Raw genomic sequence first — 15,387 nt, 5'->3', positions numbered from 1 at the left:
TGAACATATTGGTAGTGGCAACTTTTTTGAGGTGAGCCTATCCTTAAGTAGAGAAGCCTCTGTATTTTCAGATGATATATTTACCTTTCAGGAATGAAAAAAAAAAATCAATGAAAACTATTTGAGCTATAAGATGACTTAATAATGTGGCCTTTTTCAAAACAAATACACTGATACTTATTATAAGCAGAAAAACAACAGGATAAAATTTCACTTAGCAATCTCATCAAAGTTATAACATATTTGGAATAAAATTAATAATTGGATGAGGAATTTGAAGTGGTGAACATACAATACAGTGTACAGATGATGTGTTGTGGATTTGTGCACCTGAAATCTGTATAATTTTGTTGACCAGTGTCACCCCAATAAATTCAATAAAAAGGAAAGAATGGACAAGGAGATTTAAGTTTTCACTCATGCACAAAGAAAGCCAAGTTCAGAGATATGGCAAAGTCTGAGAAAATATATATCACCCTGAAAAAGTTACTTAGAGGCAAAACTTAGCCAAAACAAAGATAGATGAGAGTTCAGGATTGAGAATGAGGAAGTCACGGTGTGAAAGGACTGCAATGGACACATGAACCCGACTGCATTTCAAAACGACAACCTGAATTCTGCTTCTGTACTGTTAGCATTACGTATTCTAAGACAACTGCCAAGAAAACTTGAACTTAGCAGGTTTGTTGTTGCCACTGGAGTTGTTAACTGATTGTACATGTATCGCAGAACAGAGCAAATGAGTAAATGATATTGATATTATTGGGAGCCAGGGTTCTTGGAGGGTACACAAATATGGCACGGAAAGAGGCAAAAATGCTGCGTTGTAGGATTTGAATTAGATGCGTAAGCATCAACTCTTTTTTTTTTTAAAAAAAGTATTTTATGGCTCCGTCCATTGAAAGAGCCTAAAGCAATGGCACTCCAGAAGCACTGAACATATCTAGACCTCTATCTTGGTCTCTAATACCACTCCCCAGTTAAAGGACCAAGGCTCCAAGGACAAGTGTCTGATCCCAGGTATGCGGTAGGGAAGTGCAAGGCAAGCCTGGAATATTTTGTGTTAAAAAAGAAAGAAAATGCTTGAAGAGTAATGGAAACATGGTAAAAGGACATGGAAAGTGGCTTAATGGGGGCTTTGCCTCACCAAATTCAAGCATCAAAATGAATAGTAGTGGTAAGAGATCATGACACATTCAACACAAATTAATCCATGAGTCTATTATGATACTCAAAAAAGGTAAGGAATTAAGGACAAAAAGTTCTTCTCTAGCTAATAGAATGCAGAATACAAGTAGAAAATGACTAATTTATAATCATCAGCATAATAATTGATTGAGGCAAGGTTTAACAATTGATGTTGAATTCCTTATTAATCACAAAAAAATAAATGTACCTTTAAATGGCAGCGCTGACAGGAACGACATTAACCAAGTGATCAAATTTAGCATCATCACAATCAAACAAAAGGATTTATATGTCTCCTGATACGAAGTAGGAGAAAGCACGAAATATCACTCATGCTGTATTCTTGCCAAAAATGGTTTATCTGAATCTAATCATGAGGAGATGATCAGACAAATCCAGTCTAAAGACACTTATAAGACACCTATCCTGGACCTTTTAAAAGTGATAATGCCAAGAAAGGCAAAACCTCCTAGGGTCTTCAAAGATTCACATTGAAGTACTGAGGGGTGAAATGTCATATATGCAACTTACTTTCAAGTAGTGTAGCAGCCATTGATCAATCTCTCTATTGATCTATTGATTTACCTACTTACCTACCTACGCATCACCAGAATGAGTAATTGTACTTCAACTGACGAATCTATTTGAAAGGTACATGGACTTTTCGTTGTCCTATTCTTTCAACTTTTCTTTAAGTTGGAAATGTGTCAAGATGAAAGGAATTAAAGTGGAGGGTAAACTGTTCTTAGTTAGAAAAAGATAATGCATAGTTGGTGTTTTTTTTTAAAACTAGACTCTGAAATAATTTCTGTATTTAAATCTCTGCTTAAATTTGCTACCCATGTATCCTTAGTCAAATTACTAAGGCTCCTTACTAAGTGAGTAATACAGGGCAAGTGTAACCAAGTAGGACATTTAAAAAATATATATTGCCCTAGCCGGTTTGGCTCAGTGGTTAGATCATTGGCCTAGGGACTGAAGGATCCCATGTTTGATTCCAGCCAGGGGCCCATGCCTTGGTTGTGGGCTCGATCCCAGGCCCTGGTCGGTGCTCCTCTATGGGGCAGGGGGCATAAACATTAAAAGCGACCGAGTTTCCCATTATGTAGCTTCTACCATTAGAGAGAGACCAACTCTCCCCATTGCATTTAGTATGAAAAGCCTGGAGAAGGAACCTGATTGGTTATTTCAGGTCAGATACCCACTTCTGGACCAATCAACTGTGGCCCTGTGTTTGAGGGGGGTGGGAAGAATCGTGAAAGGTCACCACTGCTCGGACCCATGTGGCTGAATTTGGGAAAGGAGCAGCTCCCAAAGATGTGGAGTACCAGCCAGACAGTGGTGTATATGTCTCCCAGAATCTAAGGTTTTAAGTTCATTCTAATTTGATCACCAAAAAATACAAGATAAAATTGATTTTTAAATAAAATAAGTACATTATTCATGTACACTTTTTCAGAAAAATTAAAAATCTTGTGAATCTGAAGCACACATTAAATTCCCAGAGAAAATGTGAAGAAAAAAAACAAGGACAAAGTTAACATAAAAAGTAAGCAAAGTAATTATTTTGTTTTTCATAAATGAGGTATTTATGGGTGCTTCTAGGGTGAGAGAGAAGGTAGTGTAGTTTAATTATGCATCCGGGTCTGAAATTTAGAGTGAAAATACACTGTGACATCATTATGACTAAGAAAATTGCAAGTTACACTTAGTGTAGAGGTTAAGAGAGGTTAAACTGAAGAGTTACCACTTAACACTGTCCCTTTAAAGAAGAGCTAATTCAGATTTGCAGCCACAGTATTTGTTTTTGACCTATACTTGACTCCTACAACTGACTATCTTTAACTCCTATATAACTGGAATTTTACCAAAAACTTCTGGGAAGTCTTTCATATTATTAGCATTCTTAACCGATGAACACATCCACAACAAACAAGTGAAAATAGGCTTTGCCTCTGAAGTTTTTCCATACTTTCATGTGTTTAGCACCCCCCACCTCTGGCATCCCCCAGAGGAGAGCAAGAAGTAAAGATCACAATGTGACAGATGGCACGTACTACTTTCAAAAAGCAGTTAAGGGTAATTGTCCAATTAGGAGGCGGTGGAGTTGTGGGTAGCAAAAGGAGCCCAATTTGCTCAGTCTAAGTAGATGACGTGGAGTCTAAGATTCCCTTGGCGTGATGTGCTGTAGTTTGTCTGCTTACAGAATCTCATGCCAGGCACTTGGGTGTAATCGGGTTACTGTGATGTTTTAAACAACTTATGACAACGTCAGTAGATCCAATGTTATTATCCCCAATTGGGTTCCCAATGAGAGAGTCAGAAAATAAAAGAGTGAGAGAAAAGAACAAAAATGTCCAAAAGGCATGCATTAAGAAGCCACTTTCATAAATAATCTATGGTTTCGGTCATTAAATATTATATGCAGTGACTATCAGCACCATTGCAAAGGCCAGGGCCAAAGCACTTCTGCCTGGAGGTAACAGTCACATTGTCTCGTGGAAGGAAGCAGCAAGAATTCAGCGCCCTTACAGATGCTGTGATCTTGGACCTAGAGTCAGAGCTATGATAAGCATATATTCTTGAAGAAATTAGAATTTAAAAAATATGTTGCTTTGTTTTCTGCAAATGAATGGGGCAGAAAAATAAGAGCAAATATTAAAATAAATTGGAACTTACTATCCCTGGCCTGGTGACCTACATGGTATTTGCAAAATGTTCTATGTTTTTAATTTTAAAAAAGAATAAAGAAGAAAAGATAAAGTAAATGACTTTGGCAAATTTAAAAATCACTCTCAACTTTAGATTAATAGGTGTGTGAAAATACCTAGATATCTGAATTATAGTAAATACGGTATATGAATTAGACAGTCACAATATATGCATTAAATTCAATAATAAGTGTTTTTACAAGTTACATGTAAGTGCTAGTGGAATCCCTCCCGATCTGGTGTTGTATGGAAAATTCACAAGCCCCTCTTAGCTGAGAGAGAGTCAGGGGAGTTGCTGGGCTGGGGACAGTTAACTCAGAAGGGTCACGAGTCCTGGATCTGTACCTAATGCTTGCTGTTTGGTGTTTATGTTCAAGTTGGCCACAAAATGCTATTTGTTTTATTTATTTCCCTTAGCCAAATGGTGAGACCAACTTCTAACATATGGAAACATTTCCACACTGCAAGAGAGAAAGAATGAGATTTTGAAAAAATGTCCTATGGAATATACAATTCCAATGGAGAGTCCTAGATAATATTTCACATAGCAAAAGTAATAGTCAATGAAGTTAGTATCTCTCCCCTTCTTCTCAAATCCTTTATTTATTTATTTACTTATTTATTATCTTTTATTGAACTTATTGGAATGATATTAGTTAAAACAATTATATAGGTTTCAGGTGTATAATACTATAATCCATCATCTGTATATTGTACTGTGTTCCCCACCCCAAGTCAAGTCTCCTTCCGTCACCATTTATCTTCCCTTTACCGTCTTCTACCTCCCCCACCTCCCTTCCCTCTGGTAATCACCGCACCGTTGTCTGTGTCCATGAGTCTTATTTTCCTTAATCCCTTTGCCTTTCTCACTCATCCCCCAGCCCCCTCCCCTCTGACAGCTGTCACTCTGTTCTCTGTATCCATGAGTCAGTCTCCACTTTGTTAGTTTATTTTGTTCATTAGATTCCACCGATAAGTGAAATCATATGGTACTTGTCTTTTGCTGACTGGCTTATTTTCACTAGCATAATACTCTCCAGGTTCATCCATGCTGTCACAAAAGATTTCCTTAATTTTTTATAGCCAAGTAGTATTCCATTGTGTAAATGTATCACAGTTTTCATCCACTCATCTACTGATGGGCACTTGGGCCGCTTCCAAATCTTGACTATTGTAAATAACGCTGCAATGAACATATGAGGTGCATAGATTCTTTTGAATTAATGTTTCGGGTTTCTTTGGATATACCCCCAAAAGTGGAATCCCTGGGTCATAAGGCAGCTCCATTGTTAATTTTTTGAGGGAACTCCACACTGCTTTCCACAGCGGCTGCCCAGTCTGCTTTCCCACCAGCAGGGCACGAGGGCTCCCTTTCTCCACACCCTCCCAGCACTTGTTTGTGGATTTGCTGATGGCAGCCAGGCTGACAGGTGTGAGGTGATATCTGATTGTGGTTTTAGTTTGCATCTCTGATGATTAGTGATGCTGGGCGTCCTTTCGTATGTCTATTGGCATCTGTACGTCCTCTATGGAGAAGTGTCTGTTCAGGTCCTTTGCCTCTCCCCCCACCCTCTTTCTTTTTGTTGATCCTCACCTGAGGGTATTTTTTCCATTGCTTTTTAGAGAAAGTGAAAAGGAGAGACCGAGAGGGGGAGAGAGAGAGAAATATTGATGTGAGAGAGACACACCATTGGTTGCTTCCCACACTCACCCTGATCTGGGCCAGAAATTGAACCCGAAACTCTTCAGTTTGGGGGGGGGGGGCGCAATGCTCTAACCACTGAGCAACACTGGCCAGAGCCTTTGCCCATTTCTTAATTGGATTGTTTGCATTTTTGGTGTTGAGTTTTATTAGTTCCTTATAAGTTTTGGGTATTAAGCCCTTATCAGATGTATCAGTGAATATGTTCTCCCATTCAGCGGGTTGTCTTTTTATTTCATTAATGGTTTCCTTTGCTGTGCAATACCTTTTAATTTTGATGTAGTCCTATTTGTTTATATTTTCTTTTGTTTCCCTTGCCTGAGATGATATATCAGAAAAGATATTGCTAAGAGAAATGTCCGAGATCAAACCCATTTATTTATTTTTAAAAAGTACTTTCTGAATTCATTTTACACAGTAGAGTCCACTTTAAAATGTTGATTCTTCTCTTGCTTTGCATTTCATATTCTAGAAAAAGTTAAGTAAAAAACAAGTGTTGGATTCTATTAAGTTCAACAGCATGAACTCCTATTTATTAAAAAAGAGAGAGAGAGAGGAAATTCAAGTAGTATCTTTATGCTGCCTGTTAAAATTTATTTGAAAATTTAATATAATAAACATAATTTTGTAAGCAAACCAACTTCTACATAATATAAGTAATAGTCATGAGGTAGCAGAATTATCTTAGGTCTAGAAAATATGCTTGACTCTTCTCACTAGCTTGTTTTCTTCCCTCCTTGCCTCCCTGCCTCCCTCTTTCCTTTCCTTCCTTCCCCCAGTGAGGAAAATAACAAAAAGATGGAAAACAGTGTTTTCCCCTCATAGCTTCAAAATGCCCAGAAGTGTCCCATCTCCATGGAAGATGCCACCGACGCTGGCTGCAGCTGCCTGAAGTGGGGGCTCTCCTGTACAGTGAAAACCTGGCGAGCGGCGAGGCTTGAGAGGCTGCACTAAAGGCCTTACATTCGCTTGTGCGAGAGCACTGTGCCCACTTTACAATTGTTTCAGTTATTTAAGTTTTAAACATCTCGTTCCAAATGTCTTTCTTTTTCAGCACTCAATTTTGGCAGTTACTCACTTTAACATCACCGAGTAGCCCCCTTTCCTCGCACGATGCTCATTTGAAACTCTCATGTTCAGCCTTTAATAACCATGTCGCATAGCAATGAAAACCATTGTTCTACTAAAGACACTTTGGCCCTCATATCTCTAATGGGGGAAATAAAAGCTCCATCCTGTTTTTAATTAGTGCTTGGCCTTATAGCGCACGACTATAAAAATGCTTATTTTATTGTATCGGATAAAATTTGTGCCGCATTTGTGATGCAAGCCCAGTGGCGTGCTTTAGTAGGTACGTGGAAATAAAATACAGCTTCTTAAGCCTATGTCTGAAAACGAGGAAAGCTCGACAAAGATAAATTGAGCGCTTGCTCAACCAATACAAACAGACTAAGAAAAAAGTCAAGTGGGCCACATATGGAGTTATAGTTTTAAAAAATGGAGAGTGTAATATTTTGCATTAACCCTCAAGCTTTCTACTCTGAAACGGTCAACAGGGTGATTTCTTCAGATTTGTGGTGAATGGGTCCAATCTCACAAATTACATGCTATATAATTTTGAAATAAAAGTTTTGCCAGAAAGAAAAATGTAATCAGTTTCCAGCCATAGGATACCATTTTCAGCAGAAGGAGAAAATAATGAACGAAGCAACCAGTTGGTTGAAATGAGGAAATAGAAGGGGAATAATTATCAGTTCATAATCGCCGCGACCATTACCCTGGTCTGTAGTCTCTTGTGCGAGGCTTCTGCACCTGGCCCTCGTGTTGACTTGCAGCTGAGAGGACACAGAGGCCAGGCCACAATGGCCTGCTTCCCGGCCCTCTGAGCTGCGCGGGTCGCAATCTCAATGGCTGCAGATGTTTGCTGAGAATGATCCCTCTTAGGTAGCCTCCTTCAGTCGTAATCCCAGAGTCCTTGTTGCAAACAGAAGCTCGAGTTCTTTAACATAAAGGCCAGGCTGGAATTAAGGGTCTTGGGAAACCTTTGACAGGCCGGGCTTTAGATGTTCTAAGCAGATTGTGAAAATAATTTACAACAAAGGGCCAGGTTAATTTAAAAATAGGGTTTAAAAAACAACAACCCCATATTAAATCCATGTTATGCTGCCTCTGATGAGTTTCTATAAACTGATAAGCGTGTCTGATGTAGCTTTCTGAATTTTAAGTACATATGGACTAGCTAGCTAGGCTATAACTGGTTCTTATTAAGCTATTGAAAGGGAATACCAAAAGGAGGCTTACACTCAGGTGCATTCAATAAAACTCTATTTGAGTTGGCACAGAGGCAGCGCATATGTTTTCTGGTTGGGCTGGTGCTCAAAGTTTATCACCTGTATTACCTATGCTTAAATGGTATTTTGCTTTAATAAAAGTACCATTTATAATATCTATCAACTATTATTAGAGCATATTCATAGTTGAATTAACTTAATGTTAATACACCCATTAGATTTACTGTATTTGAATAGTGACTTATACCTGTTGATGACTTTCAGTAGAAAGAAAAGGACCTCAAAGAGGAATCCTTAGGGTAGAATAAGTGCTCCATTTAAATTAATAGATTAAACACATTTATTACTATTATCAATATCATACAACTGAGACAAGAAATGATTCCCAATAAAGAAGTCAGTTAACATCCTACTTTAAGGGCCAAATTATTGTTGCTCTCTCTATGATTCTAACTGAAAGGAAATCTTTTCTTCATCGTTCATGGAATGATTTTGAAATCTAGTTTAAGCTGGAATCATTGACCAGATATTGAATGCCCTTTAATGCAATCTGTCTTCCTCTGGAAAAACACTTGTCCTCCCTGGAATTTGTGGATACTCTTTGAATTGGTGAGAAGGAGCTGCCAAGAGGCAAACTGGGCTGCGTGAGATGTCAAGATCTGAGAATGGAATCATGGTTTCATCAACACACACTCCATTTTGGACCAACAAAACACCATATACTCTGAGTTGTGTTCCAGGCATAGCTCAGATAGTTTTTATTCAACATAATATAAATTCTGTCTAAGGTGTACACTCAGTTCCTGGAGAGACTAGTTATCTAAATTCAGTGCCTTTCTGACCGAATAGGGTGTCTGAGACCCACTGGATGTTAATTCTGTACAGTAAATGCTATTTTTCAAAAGCCAACAAACTTCCTCCTCCCACATTTTTTTGGAGAGATACTGGCTGTGGCTTTCTCTTCTGGTATCCCAGCGACAGCACTGTAGCAACACATTCCCAGACACACATTTCTCACGACCATTTCTGAAATAATGAGATTAAACTAGATCTCAAAATTGTGTTCATTATTTGGAAAAGATTGTTATGAGGTTTTAATTAGAAGTTATGTGCACTGAGAGATTTATGGCTATAAATTTCCCTGGCCACATGGTTTTCATTATAATGGCAGCGAACCAATAACTTTTAAGTGATTCCCATCACCCACTCCTCCCAGTGCCCCCACCCCCATGAAATTGAAATCATATTAGAGGTCACCCAGGTTTTTGAAAGAAAAGTGGACATTTATAGATTTTCATGAAACAGGAATCCTTCTGTTTAAGAAATGAGCCAGAAATATCTCAGAAAAAGATTAGCCACTTTATTCTTTGTCATGTAACTGTGGGAAGGTAAAAACTGTCTGAAACTCAGGCTTGTTCTAACAGTAATACTTTTTTCTGGGAAATGAATATTTTCCTATGAAGAATATCTTACTCAATTCAGGGCTGTGGTGGTAGTTACAGACTGATTAACATGCCCCAGTCATTTCACCATCACATTACATATTGTTAAATCAGAGAGCTGGACAAAAACACAGCCATTGCCCTTTTTGAAAAACGCTCCCCCCCCCCCGCACACACACACACTGCAAGTTGGATTGTTGCAATATAATGTGGCCTATGTTATGAAATAACTCTTGCTTTCCCTTGGTGAAAATTATGAATATTATGTATGGTTAAGCAATCTTTCTATTAAAAGCTGTAATTCTGAAATCTCCCTGGTTCCCTAAGGTGGCTGACTGAATCTATCATCTTTAACACCAGAAGGAGGAGATGGGTAGAAATGGCACTTGAACTTTTGTGAGCAAAAGGACCCTTTTCACATAGAAAATATTTCCTGTGTTCCTATACTTTCAATAGCTATTGGCTGAAAAATAAATTTTGTTAAAACTAATATGAATGAATTCAGTAGCACTTTAAAATAAATTGATAATTCTAATACTATCTACACACATTTGAGAGATAAAAAAAAAAAAAAAAGCTGTTTGCAATATATTATTTATTTAGTCTAAAAATTTGAAGGACCTATATAGATTCAAGAACTTCTCTGATGTGGCCCATCTCAAGGTTAATGACCACAAGTTTAAAACCACTGCTTTAAAATTATATTTAAAGAGTCAAGTCCATGTTACAACAACAGCAATAAACAATAACAACAATTCCTTCAGGACCCTGAGAACATGTCTGTGGATTTCTGGTCCCCTATAGGAGAAGTAGCATCTGAAGAAATGAAAGTCAACTTTATAAAAATTTCTCTGAATTCTGCATTAACACTGCAAAATAATTTCATTTATAAGACTGTCATAGTACTGAGAATACAATATTTAATAATGTTGGTAAACTTGTGGGATCCTGAAAATATGTCTGAAGATCCCCCAGGTTAAAAAAATTATCCAGATTGAACACTAGTCACAGAGCATGATGGAGCATGGCTTTGAAAATGGACTTTGAACTTAGACTAGTACTCAGATTAGGAAGAAGAATATTCTGGAATATCCTTTGGGAACTTAAGACCTTTTGAACTAGAGATGAGAGGGGTCAAAAAATTATGATGTGTTGAGTACCTACAGTGTGCTGGGCTATGTTATAGGTGACATATGTGTCCTATTGACCCCTCAAAATAATCCTATAATGTAGTGGTAACTATCCCTTCAATGTAGCCAAAAAAAGCAGTGAGCATGTGGAAGCAACATGCTAGACAAATAAATTCCTGGGAAGAGAGTTTCCCCATCTGGACCCAATGGCAACCAGGAAGCTTTGGCTTAGACATTAACTTAGAATAACAGGTGAAGAATCCCAGCATCACTGGAGGGTGGGTCTCCCTTAGCAACCACACAGCTATTGTGCTTCAGACAGACAACACATACTAAGACAGAACTGGGCCAAGAGAAAGACTTTCTGAGGACTAAGGCCAAGTAGACTTACAACATTGGATGAAGCAGCTGCAAGTCCTCTGAGGACTAAGAAGAGAGCCTTTCAAATTTCTGTAAGAAGGGACCTGTGTTCCTGGTAGGGATTAAAAATGCCCCTCTACGACATTAGGAACTCAGTAAGTTGTTTTTTTATAAATGGATGCATGGTTGTTCTAGTAACTATTGCTACATTATAAATGCTCCTAAAACTTAGTGGAATAAAACAGTCATTATATTCAAGGATTTTAAGGATTAGGAATTTGCATAGGCCACAGTGGGGGTGGCTTGTCAAAGTCTGGATGACTCAAGGGGTAGGTAGAACCTGGAATCATCTGGAGATGTCTTTACTCCCATATCCAGAAATGGCTGTTGATTGGGGCCTCACTGGAGCTGTCCATTGGAACACTGTATCCGGCCTCTCCATGCAGTCTTTCCAAGTGGGCCACTTTGGATTGCCCCACAGCATGGTTTCCAAGAGCAAGCAACCCAAGAGACCCAGGCATAAGCTCTGTCACCTTTGATGACCTAGCTCTAGCAATCAGATGACATCACTTCCACCATAATTACAAATTCAAGGGAAGGGTACATACACCCCACCTAGGAGAAGAGCCAGAATCATATTGTAAGAAGAGTGTGTAGGATGGATGGGAAGTTATTTTTGTAGCCATTGTGGGGAAAATTACAATTTCCCACAAATGGAGCAGCTTCAGGTGCTAAGGAGGAGTGAGACAGGAGTCTATAAAGTTGATTTGGAAAGGTGTGAAGAACAGGGGAAGAATCTTTGGCATGAGGAAAGTACTTTCTCCAGGTGATCATGGCCGGTCTGAACATTAATGCTCTGCTCTGGGCTGGAGATGAGTCTAAGCAGCTTAGCTCCAAATCTAGGATCAGCTGAGAGAAACTTCTGTCCGAGAGGGGCTACTGAGTGTCAGCTAATACATAAAGTTTCAGGAATCAAAGAACAAGGGACAATGATGAAGCAAACTTACTAAGAAACTAGAACCTTGTCATTTTCTCTTATTTGTTATAAGGATAGGAGCGCCAATATTTTAAAGGGGGACAGTGAAGAAATGTGAGGGTGGGGAGACTGTTCTCTTCAATCATTCTTTAGTTAATTAATTAATCAATTCAACAAACACTTGAGTGCAACTATGTGCCAGTGGAAGGGAAGGGAGAACCTCAAGAAAAAGCCTAGCTGATGGCTAAACTGAGAGGTAAAGAGAAGCAGCTGAACCTAGGAGGCCAATGGGGGTAAGAAGAGAGGGTCCAGCCTCACATAAGGAAAGGATCCTGGGGGAGGCCTAACACCTGCCCTATTTATAATCTGGTCAAAATGACCAGTCAAGTCTCACAGAAAAGCGAAGATAAGCTAGACCTTAGCTGGCTAATGCTCTTTGGGCTGGAACTCAAGTTAGATCCATTGCAAACATTTCCAATCAAATGCTGTGATTTGGATTAAAATATTGCTTCATGGCCCTTTGTGGTTCACCTCTTTCTCTAGGATTATCTATTTAAAATTTTATTTTGAACTATTTTACTCAAAGCCTCAAATTTTTAAAATTCTTTGTACGTCTGTCTTTTTCTATAATCTTCATTATTTTATTGTTGGTGTAAACCTCACAGTATAGGAACATTCAGCCAATGCTCAGTCTTCAGTTTTCCCTTGGCTAATTATTCAGTAAATGAGAGCTCTTGTTTCTCTTCTTCACCGCTGACTTCCCTTCAGCTCTTTTACTGCTTATTAATGCGTTGTGGGACGAGGTGTGCAGAAGCAAAAATAAAACTCAAAACACTTACTCTACCACTTTTAATTAGTATTGCCACTAAAATGATCAGAGAAAGGAGATTTTAAATGGGGGTTAAAACGGTTTTCCTCCAATTATTCAGCGGCTTCCGTTATCCGTGCTACTTTGTTCTAGCCCTCCACTCTAATAAACAACAATTTTTTGGTAGTCAATGTAAATTTATACATCATATCTTTTACATAGGAGTTCTCATTTCATGCACTCCAACCTCGCCCTAGGCTCTCTTCAGCTAGGATTCTCAGTGTCACTTGGGTTTGTCAATCAGATGCTCACATGCTGTTGTTAAGTTGGAAGCAAGAGAGTGACTATATTCCCACTGTTTCTATTTTCTCTTAGCTGACACTGTGTGACGTTTACTGGTGTTTCTTTGGCAGCTTCCTGACTGTGACAGTAGTGGTGTGGTTCTAGATTTTTCCAGTCTTGCAGGTGACTTCTCTCTTTGTAATTCCAAGAAATGTCTATCTAGCTAGGCTTACATTTCTTTGACTTTCCCAACAATTTCATTTGCCATTTAATAACCATTAATCAGTCTTTCAATAAACCTTTCATAAACCAGCTAGAGTGGTTCTGTTCTCTGAAGCACATTCCTGACTGAAACAGGAAATTTGGCTGGACAAAGTAGGAAAATCAGCTTCCTACAGTGTCCTGGGTATGAAGTAATATTAACCCCATATTACACCTAGTATTCAGAAAACTGGTTTTAATGCTGGTTTTCTAGAGAATATCATCCCACACATCAATCTATAGAGGCTCGTGGTTCTTTAGAACCTGTGATGGGTTGACTTTAAGGACCTAGTCTCCTCCAAGGGAAAAGAAACCTGACTTGTTTTCAAGAACAGTGAGGCCCACATTTCCCTCCCTAGGCATGGATGTGTGACCAAGTCCTGTACCATAAGATGTAAATAGCAGTTATTTTCTGTGCCCTCCGGGAAATTATTTTAAAAAGATAACTTTCCTACAGCTTCCTGTATAGTAGCTGGAGCCAACAAGATTTGCTAACAAATTCATTGTAGGGTGTGAGAAAAAGAGAAGAAAGGAAACTTCATAGATTTTGCTCAGAGCTGAGCAGGGATGACTATGTTATCAACGGAAACGGGATAGGCTGTGGGTGGAGGTTTGGGGGAAACCTCAGTTCAGTTTTGGACATAAAAAAAATAAAAAATATATATATATTTAAGATCCAGATGGAGGTAGGCAATTATATATATAAGCTTGGAGTTCAGGAGAGAAGTGTGTGTGTGTGTGTGTGTGTGTATTTTTGATAATCTTTGGCATGTAAGGGCACTGACTCTTTGTCTTCATGATTTGAGTTCAATTTTTGTTCATTTGCTCTAGAACTTTTATGCTTATACTGATCAAGTAAGAATTAGTAGGCTTCCTGTCTATTTCACTTTTTGGGAACACCATGATTAACTAGCCAACACCACAGGTCTGTGAGAGTCAGACTATTCTGATTGCTGCTTTGACTCTGCTGTCCATTCCAGGAATCACGTCCCCACCTTGCCTTTGGAGGTTGAGTGCCACCACTTGGCTCCTGTCCCTCTAATTATTCCCATTGCATTTAGGTTTTACAGTTGAGTGGAATGGTTGGCACTGTAAGGTGTGGCCTACAGAGACGAATAAGCATAGAACTCTTGAAGGATGTTCCCTCAAAAATTTATTTCTTAGAGTCTTGGTGAAAGGAATGTTTTTGGAATTCTCCTAGTGTGGGTGAGCATGTCTTAAATGAAAAATCCACTCTAACATTCTAATCTAATGTGGCCCAATTACTCTACATTAAATCAAAGGAAGTTGCTGAAGGGAACCAAAATTCTGCCACCCTGAAGCTGCTCTTTTAAGATATTGATTTTTTTTTCTTTAATCCTCAAGGTTTTATTAAATTAAAACACATAATAAAACAAAGTATGAAGTTAGAACTGGATCACTTGGCCCTTTCTCTTCTTACACTCTCCCAGTTCAAAATGCTTGCATGTCCTAAGAACCAGCATTCTCTTAGATCTGCAGTTGGGCTTAACACATTCAAGCCTCAGCGCAATCCTCTTTGTAGCTGTAGCTTCTTTGGGGAAAATTGGCTTAGTCTGCCCACCACAGCCACTCTGCTCCCTGTCATAAGGCAGCTGTCCCTGCACATCCAGAGAATCCTTGCCCTTTTTGTACTGTATTACTTTGTGGGGTTAATGCTTGCCACACTTCTTACAGAAAGTTCGGCTGGTTTGAGGAGTGTTCACCATGTTTGCAGAGTGCTATCTGCATGGAAAGAAGCGAGATATTGCTTTTATGCTGTTTATTAAGAAATAAGACTCGGGGAGCTTTTGACCCCCACTCCCACCTTTCCTGCCCAAGAAATTCAGACAGAGAAAACTGCTTCAGGAAGGAGAGTTTAAGATGTCACCTTAGCCTAATTTAAATTAAGTATGGTAAATAAGAGGACTTTAGACAGGGGCCTGTTAACTAGATACACCCTGTGTCCCATTGTTTCTGAGTTGCCTAGCAGGGATTTTCCTGCCATGTGTGTTCCTCTTTTCCTCAACTACGTGTAAATCACCCATTCTCACTTCTGAAATCTAATGCCTTATTCCCCCACCTCCCAGCCCCTTCTTCTTGGTCCAAAAATGTCTTACATACCTAATGTGGCCTCACTGTCCCTAGAATTTTCATACTTCTCTGAATTCCCCATGCACATGTATTAAAACTTCAATTTTCTCCTGTTAATCATTTGATGATTAACCCAGCCAGAAGA

The 15,387-nt window shown here is 38.9% G+C and overlaps 1 pseudogene; it reads right to left on the bottom strand.

The window, feature by feature from the left end:
* Positions 1–14,475: 14,475 nt before the first annotated feature.
* Positions 14,476–14,995, bottom strand: LOC107539518 (large ribosomal subunit protein eL42-like; annotated as a pseudogene).
* Positions 14,996–15,387: the final 392 nt, after the last annotated feature.

The sequence above is a fragment of the Miniopterus natalensis genome, chromosome 16 (assembly GCF_054644295.1).
Source record: "Miniopterus natalensis isolate mMinNat1 chromosome 16, mMinNat1.hap1, whole genome shotgun sequence".
NCBI classification, from domain to species: domain Eukaryota; kingdom Metazoa; phylum Chordata; class Mammalia; order Chiroptera; family Miniopteridae; genus Miniopterus; species Miniopterus natalensis.
The sequence above is the reverse complement of the archived record's forward strand: the minus strand, read 5'-3'. Positions and strand labels throughout refer to the sequence as shown.